The 19,899-nt window shown below is 41.1% G+C and overlaps 1 protein-coding gene across 2 annotated transcripts in view; it reads left to right on the top strand.

The window, feature by feature from the left end:
* Positions 1–19,899, top strand: part of slain1a (SLAIN motif family, member 1a) — a 92,023-nt gene that overhangs the window by 37,457 nt on the left and 34,667 nt on the right. The gene's annotated exons all lie outside the window — the stretch shown is intronic.

Below are 19,899 nucleotides of genomic sequence, written 5' to 3'. Positions count from 1 at the left end.
GCCAGTGTGCCATGCACCACATGCCATAATAATGAGCCGACCTTGCACTACATCGTGGTGTCAGCTGTTGTTGTGGCATCAGCTCTTGTTGTGGCAGGTATTAATTATAACAGCAGCAGCAGCAGCACCATTTCCACAGTCTTCATATGGTGATTGCATTAACGGTGGATGCATCATACTTAGAGCTGTATCCATGAGAAATAGGATGGTGGAGGAGTTCAAATTATGCATAAGGAAAATTTCAGATGTATTTAAGTTGCTTTGCCTTTTTCTTAATCGTTTTTCCTTTTTTGTGCATTGATCACCTCCCAGGGTCCAGGGCTCATTGGATAGGGTGAATTATTTGCCAAAGCTGATTTCTTTCTCTCCAGTTGCTTCTAGATCTTTATAAAGAGGAGGGTTTCCAATAATGAAGCAGGTGAAATAAGTGTCTTCCACTGTAGTCAGAACAAATATCAATACTAGGGAACAGTTGGTAACAATCTCACGTCTGCTCGAGCTCCCAAAATAGCCTGTGGAGTGCTTGATCACCTACTGGGGATGCAATTAAAGGAAGGGGACTTGTGAGACTAATCATGCTCACTTCAGAAGCAAGAGGGTTTACCTATTTTCTTTAACTTCTGTCCAAACAAAACATGTTTGTTTCCTGAAGTAAGTTCATTCTTTCCCTGGTTGCAGTTCTGCGCTGAGGAAATGTCAGTCCACAGTACAGACATAGGCATTGAGTCCAACTCTCTCATGCTAGTGTTTACATTTCACATTTCAAATCAACCTCCTCCCCACCCATCAAATTCCTTTCCACCTCATGTGCTTCTTAAGCTGTGCTTTAAATCTACCAATACTAATCCTTTGAGCAAAACCATCCAAGAATGATATGAATGCCAGCCAGAAACATTAGCCCAGACTGTATTGACTGCTAACTACCTGTTGTGTGGAGGATCACTAAGTGACCTGTTGTGCATGTGTCAGAGTGGTTTGGACCCCCATGGCACTGTACCACAGCGAGGAAGTACGGAACGCTCTGGAGGTCACATCTGACTTCTTGCTCCACCCTGCATTCAGTCCGTGCAGAGGTGTTCTGTAATGAACTTTGAATGGGATTGTCAGGCTTCACTAAAATTAAAAGTGCTTTGTTTTAACTTTGTTTTAATTAATATTATTGTGTTTAATTACTTAATATAATTTAAACATTTTAGGTAAATTTATTAATTTTAATGTTCGATAGTTTGAAACATTTTAAAAGTAGTGGAAGAAACCTTCCACAGTGTTATTTATCCAAAGGACATCAGGACAGTCCACGGATGGTTTCTGTCTAGCTGCTACCCCTGGACCACTCCGCTTTATTGAAGGATCATGGCAATGACACCAGAAGGATGCTATGAGCCACATGGCTGCTAACTTGAAGCGCAGGCAAGGTCCAGCAAGTCCTGGGCCATTAGTTATTCAGTATTCCTGGTCTCAGGAGGAAATGGTCCCTATTCTTGATCATTATCTGGCCATTCCCACAAGAATATAAGTGTGGGTAGACATCAAGAGAGGACAGAATTGGACTCAACAAATTCTTTGTTTGTGTGAGAGAATAAGTTGCTGGCAATCCCTACATAAGTTCCACACCAAGACTGGCTAGTTTGGCATTGAACTACATTGGTTAGCACCAGCATGGAAGAATGAAAGGTTAGTGTCAAGCAGGGTGGTAATATTTCTACATGTCTTTTGAAGGTAATAAAAATATTACATCAGAATACTAGGACTACATTTGACTTTCAGTATGTTACAGTTGATTTAACCATGTCTTGGTCCTGTGGCAATTTCCTCTCCCTGTCATCTTAATGGAAGAAGTTATAACCTAGAAGGCTGTAACCTAAAGGCTCTCATTCTTGAAGGGCAGGTGACATACTGGACCGTGGAGGCTGCTGGTTCATGCATACAGCAAACACCATATAATAATCAAAACTTAAAAAAACTGTAAACTCTGGAAATCTGAAGTAAAAATAAGAAAATGTTGGAAATACTCAGCAAATCAGACAACATCTGTAAAAAGAGAAACAGAGTTAACCTTTCAGGGCAATGACCTTTCAGCGGTCATCTGATGTCACGTGTGCAAAATTCTACCATGTAGAACATATACCAGTACAGTACTTCCCCTTTGACACTCACCAACTCCCCTTTGACTCTCAGCAACTTTTATCGATGCACCATAGAAAGCATCCTATTTGGATGCATCACGGCTTGGTACGGCAATTGTTCTGCTCAGGACCGCAAGAAACTGCAGAGAGTTGTGGACACAGCCCAGTGCGTCACGAACACCAGCCTCCCCTCCTTAGACTCTGTCATTACCTCTCGCTGTCTTGGTGAAGCAGCCAGCATAATCAAAGTCCCCACCCACCTGGGTCATTCTCTCTTCTCTCCTCTTCCATCAGGTAGAAGATACAGGAGCTTGAGGGCACATACCACCAGACTTAAGGACAGCTTCTACCCCACTGTGATAAGACTATTGAAAGGTTCCCTTATACGATGAAATGGACTATGACCTCACGATCTACCTTGTTGTGTCCTTGCACCTTATTGCACTGCACTTTCTCTGTAGCTGTGACACTTTACTCTGTACTATTATTGTTTTTACCTGTACTACATCAATGCACTCTGTACTAACCCAATGTAACTGCACTGTGTAATGAATTGACCTGTATGATCAGTATGCAAGACAAGTTTTTCACTGTACCTTGGTACAAGTGACATTAATCAACCAATACCAATACAAGAACAGGCCCTTTGGCCCACGATGTTGTGCTGAACTAATTAAACTAGTAATTAAGCACCTAACTAAACTAATCCCTTCTAACAACATTGTCCATACCCCTCCATTCTCTGCACGTTCATGTGCCTATCTAAGAGTCCCTTAAATGCCTCTGTCATATTTGCCTCCACTACCACCCCTGGCAATGCATTCCATGCACCCACCACTCTGTGTAAAAAAAAAAAATCTTGCCCCACACATCTCCTTTGAACTTACCCCCTCTCACCTTAAATTCATGCCCTCTAGCATTAGACATTTCTACCCTGGGAGAAAGATACTGGCTGTCTACTCTATCTAAGCCTATCATAATCTTATAAACTTTTATCACGTCTCCCCTCAATCTCCACTGCTGCAGAAAAAACAACCCAAGTTTGTCCAATCTCTCCTTGTAGCACATGCCCTCTAATCCAGGCAGCATCCTGGTAAACCTCTTCCCCAAAGCCTCCACATCCTTCCTGTAATGGGGCGACCAGAATTGAATGCAATACTCCAGATGCGGCCTAACCAGAATTTTATAAAGCTTAATGTGTTTAAGGCTAATGAGAACATGTGAAGCAGGTCTTAATCAGAGTTTTGAGGCCTGTTTCAGTGAAATTAAAATGGCCCTCCCTCTCTCTGCTTTCCACAGTGGTGGGAGTTGGAGAGGAGAGGCCTGTTCTAATGTGCCTGATTCCTTGGGCTTTGTGCACAGCAGCACATCCAAGCATCCTGTTTAGGAATGCTTCATTTCTTATGTGGGCCATAAACTGGGCATCCCTGCTGCAGCTTATTTATTACTGAGTCAGGCAATTCTTCTGCTTAAATAACATGGAGCAATGCCAGACTAACAAATTAATCATTTGTTTCTTTGTATTCAACAAAGAGCATGAAACAATGTTCATCATCAAGATGCCAGTGCACAAGTCTTCCATACATAACATTCTCGCGTATGTTACGCAAACATGGAGAACTTGCGCGCACCTAGGGCAAAGGTTAAGCAGCTTCTATTTATGCTGCTTGTGGTGCATACTCAATATCAAATGGTAAGGTAGTCACTTATATTGATGTTTCTCAAAGGGCAAGTTTATTAAGCACAATAGAATTGCACTGTTCAGGCCTCCTGTGCAGATTGGAAGATGGTTACAGACCCAAGGAGATGTTAGTTGGGAAATTAACAAAGGGTAGAAGAACAAGAGGACACTGTAAGCTTTGCTTTAAAGACGCATACAGTTCAGGCCTCCTGTGCAGATTGGAAGATGGTTACAGACCCAAGGAGATGTTAGTTGGGAAATTAACAAAGGGTAGAAGAACAAGAGGACACTGTAAGCTTTGCTTTAAAGACGCATACAAGCAAGATGTCAAGATGTTTGCAATTGATCCTGACCAAAGAGAAACCATGGTAAACGATCAGAGCAAGTGGCATCATTAGCTCCAGCAGGGCATCGGTCCATGACAGGAATGGCTGCACATACTTGAAGGGAATGAAGACTCCAAACTCCTACATTTGATGGATTGTGCATCACGCTGAGCCATTTAGTCACATGAGATTCTGCAAACCATCAGAGTCCACATCGCCTACATATAAAAGGATGCCAAAATTCTGAAATATCAGAAAGAAAGTTTCTTCAGGTATCTGAGAAATCCTCCCACCTATCTCCACTGACCTGAACTGGAATTTTTCATACTTCCAGAAGCCCACTTTACTCCTCTATCAAATACTTTTCTCTCAACAACGTTTAATTATTAAAAAGCCCAATTCCGTTTTAAGATTTTAATATCAGGTTTGGCATTGAGAGTGCTTCATCCTGTGAAATGGTAGGAACTATTTTTAGTGGACCAATTCACTAGGCTGTGAATTGGGGAAACATGCTCTAAGTTCTCAATCTTGGTATTGGTATTGGTTTATTATTGTCACTTGTACCGAGGTACAGTGAAAAACTTGTCTTGCATACTGTTTGTACAGATCAATTCATTACACAGTGCGTTGAGGTAGTACAGGGTAAAAACAATAATTGAATCCAGAGTAAAGTGTCACAGTTACAGAGGAAGTGCATTGCAGGTAGATAATAAGGTGCAAGGTCAAACAAGGTAGATCGTGAGGTCAAGAGTCCATCAGATCGTATAAGGGAACCGTTCAATAGTCTTATCACTGTGGGATAGAAGCTGACCTTTAGCCTGGTGGTATGTACCCTCAGGCTCCTGTATCTTCTGCCTGATGGGAGAGGGGAGAAGAGAGAATGACTCAGGTGGGTGGGGTCTTTGATTATGTTGGCTGCTTCACCAAGGCAGCGAGAAGTATAGACAGAGTCTGTGGAGGGGAGGCTGGTTTCCGTGATGCTGAACTGGATCCATTGAAACTAAGCAGATTTTGGATTTCATAATGTCATATCCAAACTTTGAGAACATGAGAAACAAGCAGTCGTTTCAACACATGGAGTAATCTTCAGCCAGTGTCTGCATTTTCCAGAATCTTGCCTGTCCCCTTTCATTCTTTTAAACCTTTCAGTAAAGACCAATATTATCCCCTCTTTGTAGGAATTCTCCCTTAATTGTTGTGATCAAAACCACTCAGTACTCTAGATATGCTTGCAATAGGACTTTGTTTGTTTTGTGTACCATTCTTCTTACAATAAAGAGAATATTCTATTTGCTTTCCTAATTTCCATATTTCCTTAGAACATAGAAGGAAGTGATTCAGCCCATTGAGTTTATGCTGGCTCCCAGAGGAGCATTCCCACTACTCCCACTTATTTTTCCTGTAACCTATTCTCCCCACATTCCCTCCAATTCTCCCTCAGATTCTTACAACTCACCTACACGCTGGAGGCAACTTACAGTTGCCAATTCACCTACCAACCAGCATGTCTTTGCGATGTGGGAGGAAATCGAAGCACAGAGAGGTGACCCACTTGGAGAATGTTCAAGCTCCACTTCAGGCAGCTCCTGAGGTCAGGATCGAACCCAGGTCACTGGCACTTTTCAGCCAGCTGTGCCACCAGTTTTCCTTTCCCATATCATGACCCAGTGCACAAAAATCTCCCCAAATGTCCACATTCACTCGTTTGTCATTGTTTTCTATTCTATTTACCAACACAAGTCACCTCAAACTTTTCCATGTTATATTCCATCTGTCATTCCCTTGAATATTCAATTTGGCTGTCTTTATCCATCTGTAAACACTTTACAGCTCTTTCCCACAAACTCTGTATTGTCAACAAACCTGGGATGTAAGAACATACCAGGAAATTTTGCGTATGATTTTAATGACATGTTACTTTAAAAATGAATTAATGAAAAATTCCAGGCTGTACCCATCAAACTTCGGGATACATACATTAAACTATTTGTTACTAAATTCCCAATGGTTGCTCTGACATCCACCATCATGAAGTGCTTTGAGAGGCTCCCAGAAAACCTTGACCCGCTGCTATTCACCCACCACTGAAACAGGTCTACGGCGGGTGCCATCTCCCTAGCCCTATACTCATCTCTGGAGCATCTGGACAGTAAGGACACCTATGTTAGACTATTGTTCATTGACTACACCTCTGCCTTCAAAAGTTTAATTCCAAGCAAACTCATCACCACACTCCGAGACTTGGGACTCAATACCTTCCTCTGCAACTGGATCCTTGACTTCCTGACCAATAGACCGCAATCACTAAGGATAAGGTGCAACACATCCGGCACGATTATCCTCAACACTGGTGCCGCACAAGGCTGCGTCCTCATCCCTGTACTCTACTCCCTATACACTCATGGCTGTGTGGCCAGATTCTGCTCTAGCTCCATCTACAAGTTTGTAGATTGATACCACCGTAGTGGGCTGTATCTCAAATAACGATGAGTCACAGTACGGGAAGGAGATAGAGTTTAGTGACATGGTGTCATGACAACAACCTTTCCCTCAATGTCAACAAAACAAAACAGCTGGTCATTGACTTCAGAAAGGGGGGTGGTGTACATACACCTGTCTACATCAATGGTGCTGAGGTCAAGAGGGTTGAGAGCTTCAAGTTCCTAGGAGTGAACATCACCAATAGTCTGTCCTGGTCCAACCATGTAGACCCCACAGCCAAGAAAGCTCACCAGTGCCTCTACTTCCTCAGGAAGCTAAAGAAATTTGGCATGTCCCCTTTGATACTCACCAATTTTTATCGATGCACCATAGAAAGCATCCTATTTGGATGCATCATGGCTTGGTATGGCAACTGCTCTGCCCAGGACAGCAAGAAACTGCAGAGAGTTGTGGACACAGCTCAGCACATCACGGAAACCAGCCTCCCCTCCATGGACTCTGTCTATACTTCTCGCTGCCTCAGTAAAGCTGCCAACATAATCAAAGACCCCACCCATCCCAGACATTCTCTATTCTCCGCTCTCCCACTGGGCAGAGGATACAAAAACCCGAAAGCACATACCATCAGGCTCAAGGACAGCTTCTATCCTGCTGTTATAAGACTATTGAACAGTTCCCTAGTACAATAAGATGGACTCTCGACCTCACAATCTATCTTATTATGACTTGCACCTTATTGTCTACCTGCACTGCATTTTCTCTGTAGCTGTGACACTTTATTCTGCATCCTGTATTGTTTTACCTTGTACTACCTCAATGCACTGTGTAATGAATTGATCTGTATGAATGGTATGCAAGACAAGTTTTTTACTATACTTTGGTACAACTGACAATAATAAACCAATTCCAATGGTAGCACTGCATAAATTAATTCACTCCATTGTTGTTGACTCTGAACTGGCCTGGAAACTTCAATAATCAGCCCCCTTCTCTTAATTGAATAACCACTCTTGACATTCCCTTGCCAGTGCTTTGATCTTCCTCATCTTCTTGTTCCCTATATCCCTGCATGCAGAGCCATGAAAGATATTCCAGCTGTCTCCATTCCAGGAGCATGCCGAAACTATTGCAGTTGTCTGTATTGAATCTCGAAGTACACAGTCCTCCTCTTCCAAGCTGTGCTCTTACTATTGATTATTTGCATCTGGAATCTTCCGCTGTTCTTCTGAACTAACTCATCTCTGCTGTGTGTCTTTTGCTTGCCTACTTTTCTTAGTCCTAGATACACAGCACTCTGATCCCAATAACATGAGGATAAACAGTCACTTCATAAATGCTTCACGTTTTTACCGAACTATCTTTAGACTTCCCAATCCTCTTAATCTCCTAAAAGCAGCAGAATCAAAACCAATATTTACTTTGACGTCTTCTCCACATCCCATTCTCTCACAGTAACCTGGCATGAAATGCAACCTTATTCAACTCAATTGTTTCTGTGCAATGGAGAAGAAAGCCATTCAGCCCATCGAGTCTATGCTGGATCTCAGAGCATTCCCATTTCCCTCACTTATTTTCCCTCTAACCTATTGTCCCCATTTTCCCAACATCTCTCCCCAGATTCTACCACTCACATTAGGGGCAACTTACAGTGGCCAATTACCAAACAACTGGCATGTCTTTGGGATCTGGGAGAAAACTGGAGTACATGAAGAGGATCCATATGGTCACATACTCCACACAGGTAGCACCTGGGGTTGGGATTGAACCCATGTAATTGTTTCTTACCTGACGATAGTGACTACACCTCAAATCTACATCATTGATTAGAAAAGGCTTTGCAGCGTTCTGTGAAAATCTTCTATAAATACTATTGTTCATCTTTCTTCCTTTCTGTCCTTGCTTATTTTCATTCTGTTTTTCACCTTCCTGTCCCCTCTAAATGTTTTGTTTATATTATATCATATGACAGTTGGCTGCTATATCTTGGCCTATAAATCTAAACTCTCTAGTTGACACATACCCTAGTAAATTGCACTCTGCAGGAGTGATTTGGTTTTTGTGACAAGGTCGGTGTCAAAAGCAAATCTGAGGCTGTTTAAAACCTTGGCTCGTAAAGCTACTCCTCCAATATCAATGTTGCGTGCGAGATTCATTGCTACTTTCAGTACTAGATCAAATAACACAGGCAGCAGAGTGGATCCTTATTTCACCCTAACTCTGATCTAAACCACACTGTTGGGTTTCTGTCCAACTCTGAAGCCTTCAGGCATTTGATATTAATGTTTTGCATTAGTTTGATAAGGTTGTCAGTTTTACCATTCTTTCTCGAGACACAGCATGCCACTTCTCATCCTGCACTTATCAAAGGCCTTCTTAAAATCGACGAAGCTGGTTGTAACAATAGATGTTGCGTTCCACTCATTACTCAAAATCTGCCTTATTGGAAGCAGTTGATCTATCCTCCTGCATTCTGCTTTAAAGCCACCTTGGTTTTCATCCAGTGTTATTTCTATGTATCCTTTCATTCTCCTCTGCAGTGTTTGTGAATTGTAAGGAGCTAATCTCAGCAGGCAGGTTGTTCTATGATGACTTTTGCATACCTCTCTTCATCTAGCTTCACCTATATTTTCATTGCTGAATTGCAACCTATATATTTTGTTTTTTTGATCAAAACACCCCAGACGATAATGGCACAGTGGATAAATTTCGGATTAGTAATCCAGAGTAACTGTCAAAAAACCTGTGATCAAATCCTACCAAAGCAGCTGTGGAATTTAAATTCAGTCAATAATCTGGAATTTGGGGAAAAACACAATTTACCTCAGCAATTTTGACTTCAAAAGCTAGCAGATTATTGTAGCAATGCGTCTTCTTGGGACCAGGAAACCCTCAAAGTGGTGACAGCCACAGAAGGAATGAGGAGGGGACTGGACAAAGAAAGACTAGATTCAAGAGAAGAAGACATAAGTTTCGTGAGATAATTTTCAGAGGCTGAGGATCGACCTGATAGAAGTAGATGAAATTATGAGAGGCATAGACAGGGTAGATAGTCAACACCTTTTCCCCAGGGCAGAAATGTCAAATACTGGAGGGCATAGGTTTAAGGTGAGAGGAGGGAAAGTTTAAAAGAGATTTATAAGGCAAGTTTGTTTACACAGAGGCTGGTAGGTGCCTGGAACACGCTGCCAAGGGAAATGGTGGAAGCAGATACAATAGCAATGTTTAAGAGGTATTTAGAGAGGCACACAAGCAGGCAGGGAATGGAGAGAGACAGACCAGGTACAGGTAGATGGGAGTAGTTTGGATTGGCATCATTGCCGGCACAGACATTGTGGGCCGAAGGGCCTCCTCCTGCGCTGTGCTATTCTGTGTTCTATGTGATCCTTCCAGATGAAGCAGTGATTGACTTGTACTTTTCCCATTCTGGGTGGCCTAATCCCAGAGGAAGGCAAATCTTTGGAATTCTCCACCCAAGTGGGCTGTGGAGGCTCTGTTACTTATATAGAAGGTGATTTTTAGGAATCGCAGATTATGGAGTCAGTGCAGGAAAGTGTTGCTGAGGTGAAATATTAACCATGATCTCATTGAATGGCAGAGTGGTTATGGGGGCCAGATGTCCTACTCCTGCTTTATCTTATGTTGTCATCTGAAAGGCAGCATCTCTAAAACTACAAAACTGCCCTGGAGTTTTGGCCTAGATTTGTGTATCCAAGTTCTTGGTAAGCGAGAGTGTAAACTACTTTGCCTCAAATGACACCAACATTGCAGTGATCATTCTACAAGAGTACAGTCTTGAAGTATAGCCTACTATTGAGCACAAATTTGTAAAATCTTTCCTAATATATTAGCAGTCTGCAACCCAGGCCTCTTGCTTAGAATGTGGGCTGTATGACCAACAGCACAGGTGAAGATTCCAAGAGAGGATGTTACTGTATTGTACTATATTATAGCCATAGTTATAGAGAACAGAAGCAGGCCATGCCAACCATCAAGCACCCATTTGCACTAATCCTACACTGATCCCATTTTATTCTCCCCACCTTCTCATCAACTCCCATTGATTCTACCACTCACCTGCACATCAGAGACAATTTACAACAGCCAATTAACCTACCAACCCCAGGGATGTGGAAGGAAACTGGAGTATCCAAAGGAAACCCACGCAGTCACAGTAAGAATGTGCAAACTCCACATAGACAGCACCGGAGGTCAGGATTGAACCAGGGTCATTGGAGCAGTGAGGCCACGGCCCTACTCATTGCATCATTCTGCTTACTAGGGAGCAGCTGCCAAAAAATCAGTCTATGGAATATAACTTCCCATAGATATTATGCTATTGGAACTTTCGTAGCCACCACTGGTGGTGTGTTCACAGATGCAAAGGATAAACTATTACTAATTTTCTTGGATTAATGGTATTATTTCAACAAGATAGAGGACCTTTCCTGAAATGACAGGGCTCCTGAGATCGTAGGGCATTGTGAATCATACCGTGCATTTACAGGAGGAAATGTTTAATGCACATTGTCTTACTTTATTTGTCCCATAATTCCCTGCACATAATGGGCTAGACAGCATCATAGAACAGTACAGCACAGGAACAGGCCTTTTGGCCTACAATGTCTGTGCTAAACAGGATGTGGAATTAAACTAATTCTCTTCTTCCGGCACATGATCCATATCCCTCCAGTCCCTGCATATTCATGTAACAGCCTCTTAAACGCCACTATCATATCTGCTTATACCACTCCCCCTAGCAGCCCATTCCAGGCACCTAAAAAAACTTTGCCTGCACATCTCCTTGAAACTTTCCTCCTCTTACCTGAAATGCATGTCCTCTAGCATTTGATATTTCTACCCTGGGAAAAAGATTCTGACTGTGACCCTATCTATGCCTCTCATAATCTCATAAACTTTTATCAGGTCTCCCCTCAGCCTCCAACACTCCAGGGAGAACAATCCAAGTTTGTCCAACCTTTCCTGATGGCTCATAACCTCTAATCCAGGCATTATCCTGGCAAACTTCTTCTGTACCCTTTCCAAAGCCTCCACATCCTTCCTGTAATGGGGCGACCAGAACTGCACACAATATTCCAAGTGTGGTCAAACCAAAGTTTTATGTAGCTGCAACATGACTTCCTGACTCTTATACTCAATGCCCCAGCCAATGAAGGCAAGCATGCCATATGCCTCTTTATCACCTTAACTACTTGTATGCCTACTTTCAGTGAACTATAGACTTGGACCCCAAGATTCCTCTGTACATCAATGTTGTTATGGGTCCTGCCATTAACTACATACTTTCCTCTTACATTAGACCTCCCAAGGTGTAACACCATGCAATTGCTTGGATTAAATTCTATTTGCTATTTTTCCACCAATTTCTGTAACTGGAGGTCAGTTTGAAGATATGAAGTGTTCTTTTCCACTTATAAATAACCCACTTTACATGTAAGACAGAGACAAATGCTGAAATTTAGCAAAAACTCCACAGACCTGGCAGACTTGGGCAACACATTGGCGTAGCCAGTGGAGCCACTGCCTCACAGCACCAGAGACCATGTTCAATCCTGACCTCGGGTGCTGTCTGTGTGAAGTTTGCACATTCTCCCTCTAACTGCATGGGTTTCATCCAGGTGTTCCAGTTTCCTCCTGCATCCCAAAGACATGTCGCTTGTAGATTAATTGAGTGGAAGAATCTGGGGGGAATGTGATGAGAATGTGGGGAGAATAAAACAATGGGATTAATGTAGGATTAGTGTAAATGGTCTGTTGATGGTTGGCACTGACTAAGTGGGCTGAAGGGCCTGTTTCTGTGCTGTCTATTCCTATGATTCTATACTCAGTAACATTTTGGGTTAAAGTTCTCTTTGCCCCAGAGTGCGGTTTCTATTGATAAGATGCTCTTACAGATGGTAACTTTTGATCAGACAAATAGATGTTTTGAGAGAAGATTCAGAATGGTGTGCAACTTTTATTACAAATCTGTACATTTGGGTATTTTTCTTTTTGAATTAGGTTTTGCTACTGAGCATGCTCTTCTCGTTTCTGAGAGTCTGCTTTGTAGTAAATATATTTCTGTTTTAAGTTATGTAAACCTTCAACCTGTTATTTTAAGAGCCAGCAGCAAATATCAGAGCTCTGTAATGGAATCCAGGTCAGCAAGAAGAGTTCTGCTTACATAACAGGGAAGAGTGAAGTGCATTGCAAATCATCACCTCATTGTGTTGCCATGGTTACCCTTGGTAGATGCATGCAATCTGAAACTCGGATGTCATCTCATTCATGTTCATATTGTGCAATTTCAGCAGAGTCTGAGCTTTCAGATACGTCGTCAAGGTGTCCAATACTTGCAGCAATTAAAGGAAAGCAGTGCATGTGTTAGGTCTAATTGCAGCAAGAGGTGATTGAAAGGGCAGATCAGGCCAGACAAAATACCGCTCAGAATTACTGAGCAATAAATTGATGGTGCAGAGCATAAATGGTATTCAGGATAGTTATGCCTGTCTGTTGTGGTAGTTGAACATAGAAGATACAAGCATTGAGGTCACTGTCCATCAAAAGTATTAATTCTTTGCCAGAGAATTATAAAAATAAATCTCAGTACAGGATATATCAAATAATCTTGTCCAGTACAACCATTGTGGTTCAGTATCTTCTGACCATGTTTCTATAGAGGAAGAAGGTTATCCTTAAATGTTATGTTCTGTAGTAGAGTCACATTAGAGGATTTCAGTACACAAAATGGGAAAGACAGGATGTTTCTGCTCATTATCTTGTGGAGGGATTGCACAGTAGGTTAGGCAGCATGTGAAAAGGAGAAATGGATTAAGGTTCATCTCAACTCCACTGTTCCTGGATATTTTATGCATTATAGAAATATTTTTTAGAAAAGTAACGTGCCATATCTGGTTGGTTTCAGGGTTTAATTTTAATTTAGCATTATCTGGAGACTTGATCTGTTATTGAGAAGGTGAAGTTTGTGTCATCACCATTGCTAAAAAAATTCGAAACAGGTAAAGATCAAGTGGGTGGAGAGAAAAGATTCATCATCTGTGGGCCAGAGTAGGTAGAAATTAGGGATGCAGAAATCTGTAAAAGGCTAATGTTTGGAAGGACAGTCAGATCAAACTTGATCATGATAATACATTACTCCATCAACTAAAATGCAGTCAGAATACCATTTCTTCCAGTAGTACGTAGTGATTTGTAAGTTGGAAAGAGAAGGAGGAAAGGGATTGACTAATTTGAAACATAAGTTTTTACAACATCCCATGGACAGTGAGGAGGATCAGTCAATCAGTTCTTGTGCATGTAAGGATGACTTACTCACTTGCGGCTACCAAGTTCAAATTAGAACTGACGTATTTTGGACATGGTATGAGAACCAATGGTGGTATAGAGTAGACAATCATGCTTAGTCAAGTGGAAAGAAACTGAATAGGATGATGACGAATCAAAGAAGTCACTTGTTTGTCTTTGCAGCAGCTTTGGGATGTAATTAGTGACTGGTCATGTTGGAGTGAGCCAGTACCTGGAATCATCACCCTGTAGATCTGATGATTGGCTACCAGGAGTTGACAGTGACCTAATGGCATTTGACTACCATGAATGCTTATGTACATAGTGAGGCATCACCTGAAAGGCTCATGTGGCTTTTACAGCTAATTGCAGTTTAGAGGTGCAGACAATGATGTTGAAAATCTTGGCGTAAAATACTGCAGTTGTGGAAGCTGTCACTGTATGCTTATAGCAGTAAAATACAGCTGACTTTTAAATAAGACTTTTAATACCATAGATTGACAGAAATTGAGCAAAAAAGAATGTAGGGCAGTTTTCTCTGTATTTATTTTAATGGATTTGAAGTAAAACACTGTGATACATTCTGGGTCATCTATTTTGTTGTAGTTTTGAGTTGATTAATTTACATGTTGAATTACTTTTTATTAATTTACTTTCTGTATAGTTGCTCCCTATATTGTAAGTGTAAGTAAAGAACATTATATTTTGCAAGGTTTAGTTCTCTTTCTACAGAGGTACATGAAGCATTGAAGCTGCTTTAATTTTTTTTTCAGGTTTCATAAGTGGTCATGCCTACGTACCCGAAAGCTGCTTTTGGGTCATTAGATTCTTTGGTCAATATTAAATTCTTGTACCTCTTACATGTTAAATCTAAGTCGTGCTTCCTGACATATTGTTCTTTATGCAATGTAAGCCTTGTTGTACGTGACTTAAGTCACATTGCTTGTGTCCTGAAACAGTGCTGTAATTAGAATGAAGTTTATATGAAGTATCTTTCAGAGTTTTTACATATTTATGAATTCTGTTACAAATCAATGTCCAATTAATTTTACAAGAATTAGGTTTCATGAGGCAAACCCTCATTTATTACCCATTTTCTGTTCTCTCTGAACTGAGAGGCTTTCATTGCCATTTCAGAGGTCAGTTAAAAGTAAAACACATTGGATCTGGAGTCAAATATAGGCCAGGCTGGGTAAGAATGGCAGATTTCCTTTCCCAGTGAACACTAACGAATCAGATAGCATTTTACAATAGGTTAGTAATACATAGTCACGATTGTTGATATTAGCTTTTATTGAGTTCAGAGAGTTCATAGAGTTATACAGCATGGAAACAGGCCCTTTGGCCCATCTGGTCCATGCCAACCAAAATGCCCAATCCAAGCTAGTCTCATTTGCCAGCATTTGGCCTGTAACCTTCTAACCCTTTCTAATCCATGTACCTGTCCAACTGTCAGTTGTTACTTTACCTGCCTCAACCACTTCCTCTGGCAGCTCTTCCCACATACATACCACCCTTTGTGCAAAAAAAAAACTTGCCCCTTAAGTTCCTATTAAATCTTTCCCCTCTCACCTTTAATCTGTGCCCTCTGGTTCTTGATTCCCCAGCCCTGGGGAAAAGACTGAGTGCATTCACCCTGTCTGTGTCCCTCATGATTTTATACACATCTATAAGATCACCTCTCAGTCTCCTGCGCTCTAAAGAATAAGGTCCTAGCCTGTCCAACCTCTCCCATAACTCATTCCCTCAAATCTTGGCAACATCCTTGTAAATCTTTTCTGCATTCTTTCCAGTTCAATAACATCTTTCCTATAGCAAGGCCACCAAAACTGAACACAATACTCCAAGTGCAGCCTCACCAGCGTCCTGTACAACTACACTCCGATCTCCCAACTTTTATACTCAATGTCCTGACTTATGAAGGCCAGTGTGCCAAAAGTCGTCTTCACCACCCTGTCAACCTGTGACTCCACTTTCAAGGAACCATATACTTGTACTCCAAGGCCCCTCTGTTCTGCAACACTCTCCGGGGCCCTGCTATTCACTGTGAAAGTCCTACCTGGATTTGACTTCCCAAAATACAACACTTCACACTTAGCTGAATTAAACTCCATTTGCCATTCCTCGGCCCACTTGCTCAGCTGATCAAAATCCCCCTGTAATTTTTGATAACCTTCTTCATTGTCCACTATCCCACCCAGTTCAATGTTATTTTTATGTAAACAAAAATTACAATATTTAAATTTCTTAGCCGGCATGGTGGGATTAGAACTCGGGTTGCAAGAACTTGAGTCCGGGCCTTGGAGTTGCAAACTTAGGTGCTTCACTGCTATCTACCATACATACATAATGTTATTTGTTTATTTTTTAAGTTTTAATTGTGAAACAGGAGTCATCTACTGTCAAATATTCTCTATTATACACACAAATATGTTTCAGCATCTGTGGCTTCATGAGCTATGCATCTGTTAATTCACAAAAGAGTATGGAAGGAGGCCATTCAGCCCAACAAGTCTATACTAACTCTATGTAAGTGCAGTTAAGCTGTTATCACTCTCTGTTGTCCCTGTAAATTCTTTCCTTTCAGCCACTTATCCAGCTCTTTTTTGAATGCTACAGTTGGATCTACCTCCACTACTAGAAATGCATTCCAGACCCTAACCACTTACTGTCTTGAAATCTTTTCCCTGCCACTTACTGTTTTATGATCCCTCTGCTTATGGCAACAACCACTCTCTATCTATTCTGTCACAATTTTAAATCCCTTTCCCAAATCTCCGTACAATCCCCTTTGTTCCAAGGAAAACAACCTCAGCTACTCCAGTTCATCCCGATATCGAAAGACTTTCATCCTCAGAATCATTTTAGTAAATCTCTTATGAATTCCCTCCAAAGCCTTTACTTTGTCCTGGAGTCTGGCACAATAAATTGAACACAATGCTCCAGTTATAATTGAACCAATGTCTTATAAAGATTTATCATTACTTCCTTGCTCTTAAATCCCAAGCCTCTATTTATAAAACCCAGCACTTTCTCACCCTGCCTGCCTATTTTCTATGTACTCTGATTGATTTCTTCCCTGTTATCTGTCAAAAATGTCAAAAATGGACCCAACTAATTAGTTCTGTTTTATATTGTGCACCTTGCCACTCAGTCCGCAAGGGATGGAGGACTCCACTTTCGGAACCAGTCTTGAGAAGGAAGGCTTTATTTTCCACTGTCAGAATCTGACATTACTTCAGACAAAATGGGTGAAAATCCAAGTGAATTTTCTGGAAATTGTTTTCACTCAAAATAAAACTGAAAAATCAGTCAACATTCCTAGCAATTTTCTGCCTTTAAAGAAAATTGTCAATAATCACATGGGGCTGAGAATAATGAATTCACAAGCATGGCTGTGTCTCAGTTAAAATGAAACACTAGAGAGGTTGCAGCAGAATCAATTTTTGCTGCTTTTAAAGAAAATGTGAGGAAAGCTTCGCACATGCGTGGTTCTGATAGATTTTTCAATTGGCTTTGTTAGTAGAATGGAGAATGGGGAGAAACAGGTTTGAATTAATGGGGAAAAGAGCCCAGAATGACCTGAGGGAAAGATCTTGCCTGATGAGAGTAGTCCCGATTTGAAACTCACTGACTGGAAGGGCAGTGGAAGCAGATTCAATCATTGCTTTTACTATATAACTGTACAGAGATTTTAAAGAGTAAGAATTGCAGGAAATAGATGAGGGAAAGGACATACTGGATTGTTCCTTTCAGAAAGCCTGCATGAACTCTATAGACTGAATGGCTTCTTTCCAAGCTGAAACAATTCTGTAATTCTAGTAGGCACATCACTGAAAGGCTGGAGGAACTCAGCAGGTCAGGCAGCATCTATGGAGGGAAACTGACAGTGGACGTAAATGTGGACTGTCCATTTCCCTCCATAGATGCTGTCTGATCTGCTGAGTTCTTCCAGCATTCTGAAGTCTCTTGTGTCTCCATTAAAAGGCCACTGAAAGCTTACTTCACAGGCCTTAGGTGTTTGCAATGTTGCAGAGCCTGGGAATTTAATCTTGCAAGAGATTTTTCATTACAGGTAAAACCCTCAATTGTGGTTTAAAAATTATTAAATGTTCTTAATTAGTTGCTTGCCATGGTTTCCTAGGAATTGGTTGGTGAAATACACCAACACCTGAAATGGATGTGCCTAAGAGGTTGCTGCTTACCTTTGATAGCTGAGACTGGAAGTTTACAGAATAGAGGTAGAAACAGAGTGGGACTTGGGCATATTTATTTAACTCTGAGATGACCCAGTTTTTCAAGGTTGAGTCAGTAACTAGGGCACACTGAAGGGAAAGAGTACAGGAATCTGGACTAGAGATCTCTTTCGGTGTTAAGTTAAAACCTATTCCGTCTGTACCTGATGCAAACCCAAGGACCCTTAATTATTTTGATATCTGTCCTGAGCCCAACACACAAAGTTGGGTCTATTCATGCTTGGGTCAAGTTGCTATTTTCTAACCTACACTCTTGCCTGGCTCCAGCTAGAAGTTTTCTGCTCCCTGCCTTTCTTTATTCAAAATTGTTTTAGTTCAAAAATAAAAGCAGGCAATGCTGGAAATATTCAGCAAATCGTACAGCCTCTGTGGAAGAGAAACACAGTCAACAATTTGGTTCAGTGGCCTTTTATCAGAACTGATAAAATGCCATCAACCAGAAACATTAACTCTGTTTTTCTCTTCGCAGATGTTACCTGACCTCTAGCATTTTCTGCTTTTATTTCAGATTTCTAAATTCTGCAGTATCTTTGCTTTTTGATTGCTTGTTTCAAATATTCCACTAATTCAGATTTTTTTCTCTAACATTAAATCCTAAAATAATTTGCTTGTTGTGATAAGAGCAGCGTGGTTACCACTTTTTCCCTAGGTGTGGAAATGGGAAAAATAATCCTGGGACCCTCATCTCCCCATGTCTCCTGCTACAAAGTATTCATGGTCTGGTGTGGATAAGGAAAGGATCAGGATCAGCAGTGATTCACACTAGTATTGAACAATCTCCAGTCATTCTTGTTGCACAAGATATGGGATAGTACGATGGTCTCAGTTTGAGCCTTCTTATTTAGTACCAGCAGAAACTGCTCAGAAGTAATGGGCTGGTTGTTCCCTAAATCCTTTCTTGCCTTGGTTCCGTCTGAGGATTTGCTGATACTTCAAAATCAAGGTCAAAGTCGAGTTTATTGTTATGTGCATGAGTACATGTATGCACAGGTGCAATGAAAAATTTACTTGCAGCAGCATCACAGGCACATAGCATCATATAAGCAGCATTCACAAGAAAAGCATAAATTAAACATAAATTGTACACAATTTTTACAAGAAAGAACACAATTAGAACAGTGGATTAAGGCTTGCCAGTTGGTTCAAGATCTGAATGGTTAAAGAGAAGTAGTTATTCATGAACCTGGTGGTGTGGGATTTCAGGCTTCTGTACCTCCTGCCTGATGGTAGCTGCAGGAAGATGGCATGGCCTGGATGGTGGGGATCTTTGATGATAGATGTTGCCTTTTTGAGGCAGTGCCTCCTTTAGATACTACTGATGGTGGGGAGGCAGGTGCTGGTGACATATTGGGCTGAGTCCACTACTCTTTGCAGCTTCTTACGTTCCTACACATTCATATCGCTGTACCAGACCATGATGCAACCAGTCAAGATACCTTTAACAGTACATGTGTAGAAGTTTGTTAGGGGACGTACTGAAATATTTTGTCATTTATAGACAGAAGGAAGGTTTAGCTGTTATGTTCATTACAAAGCTGAGCATCGAATTTTGTTGAATCTTTAACTGACTTGTATACTTAGTGAGCACATGTTCTCCCCTAGATCTTACACCACGTGATTAGAGTTGGCTGTTGCTATTGACTGAATTGCTGCATGTAACACGTCTATGTTGTAATTTATATAATTTCTTTGATTTTTTTTTATTTTAAGCACTTCAATGGAGTTTTGTCAAACCTAATTCTGTGTCTTTGCTTTCTTTCCCTCAA

This window comes from Pristis pectinata, chromosome 11, assembly GCF_009764475.1.
Source record: "Pristis pectinata isolate sPriPec2 chromosome 11, sPriPec2.1.pri, whole genome shotgun sequence".
Lineage (NCBI taxonomy): Eukaryota > Metazoa > Chordata > Chondrichthyes > Rhinopristiformes > Pristidae > Pristis > Pristis pectinata.
The sequence above is the reverse complement of the archived record's forward strand: the minus strand, read 5'-3'. Positions and strand labels throughout refer to the sequence as shown.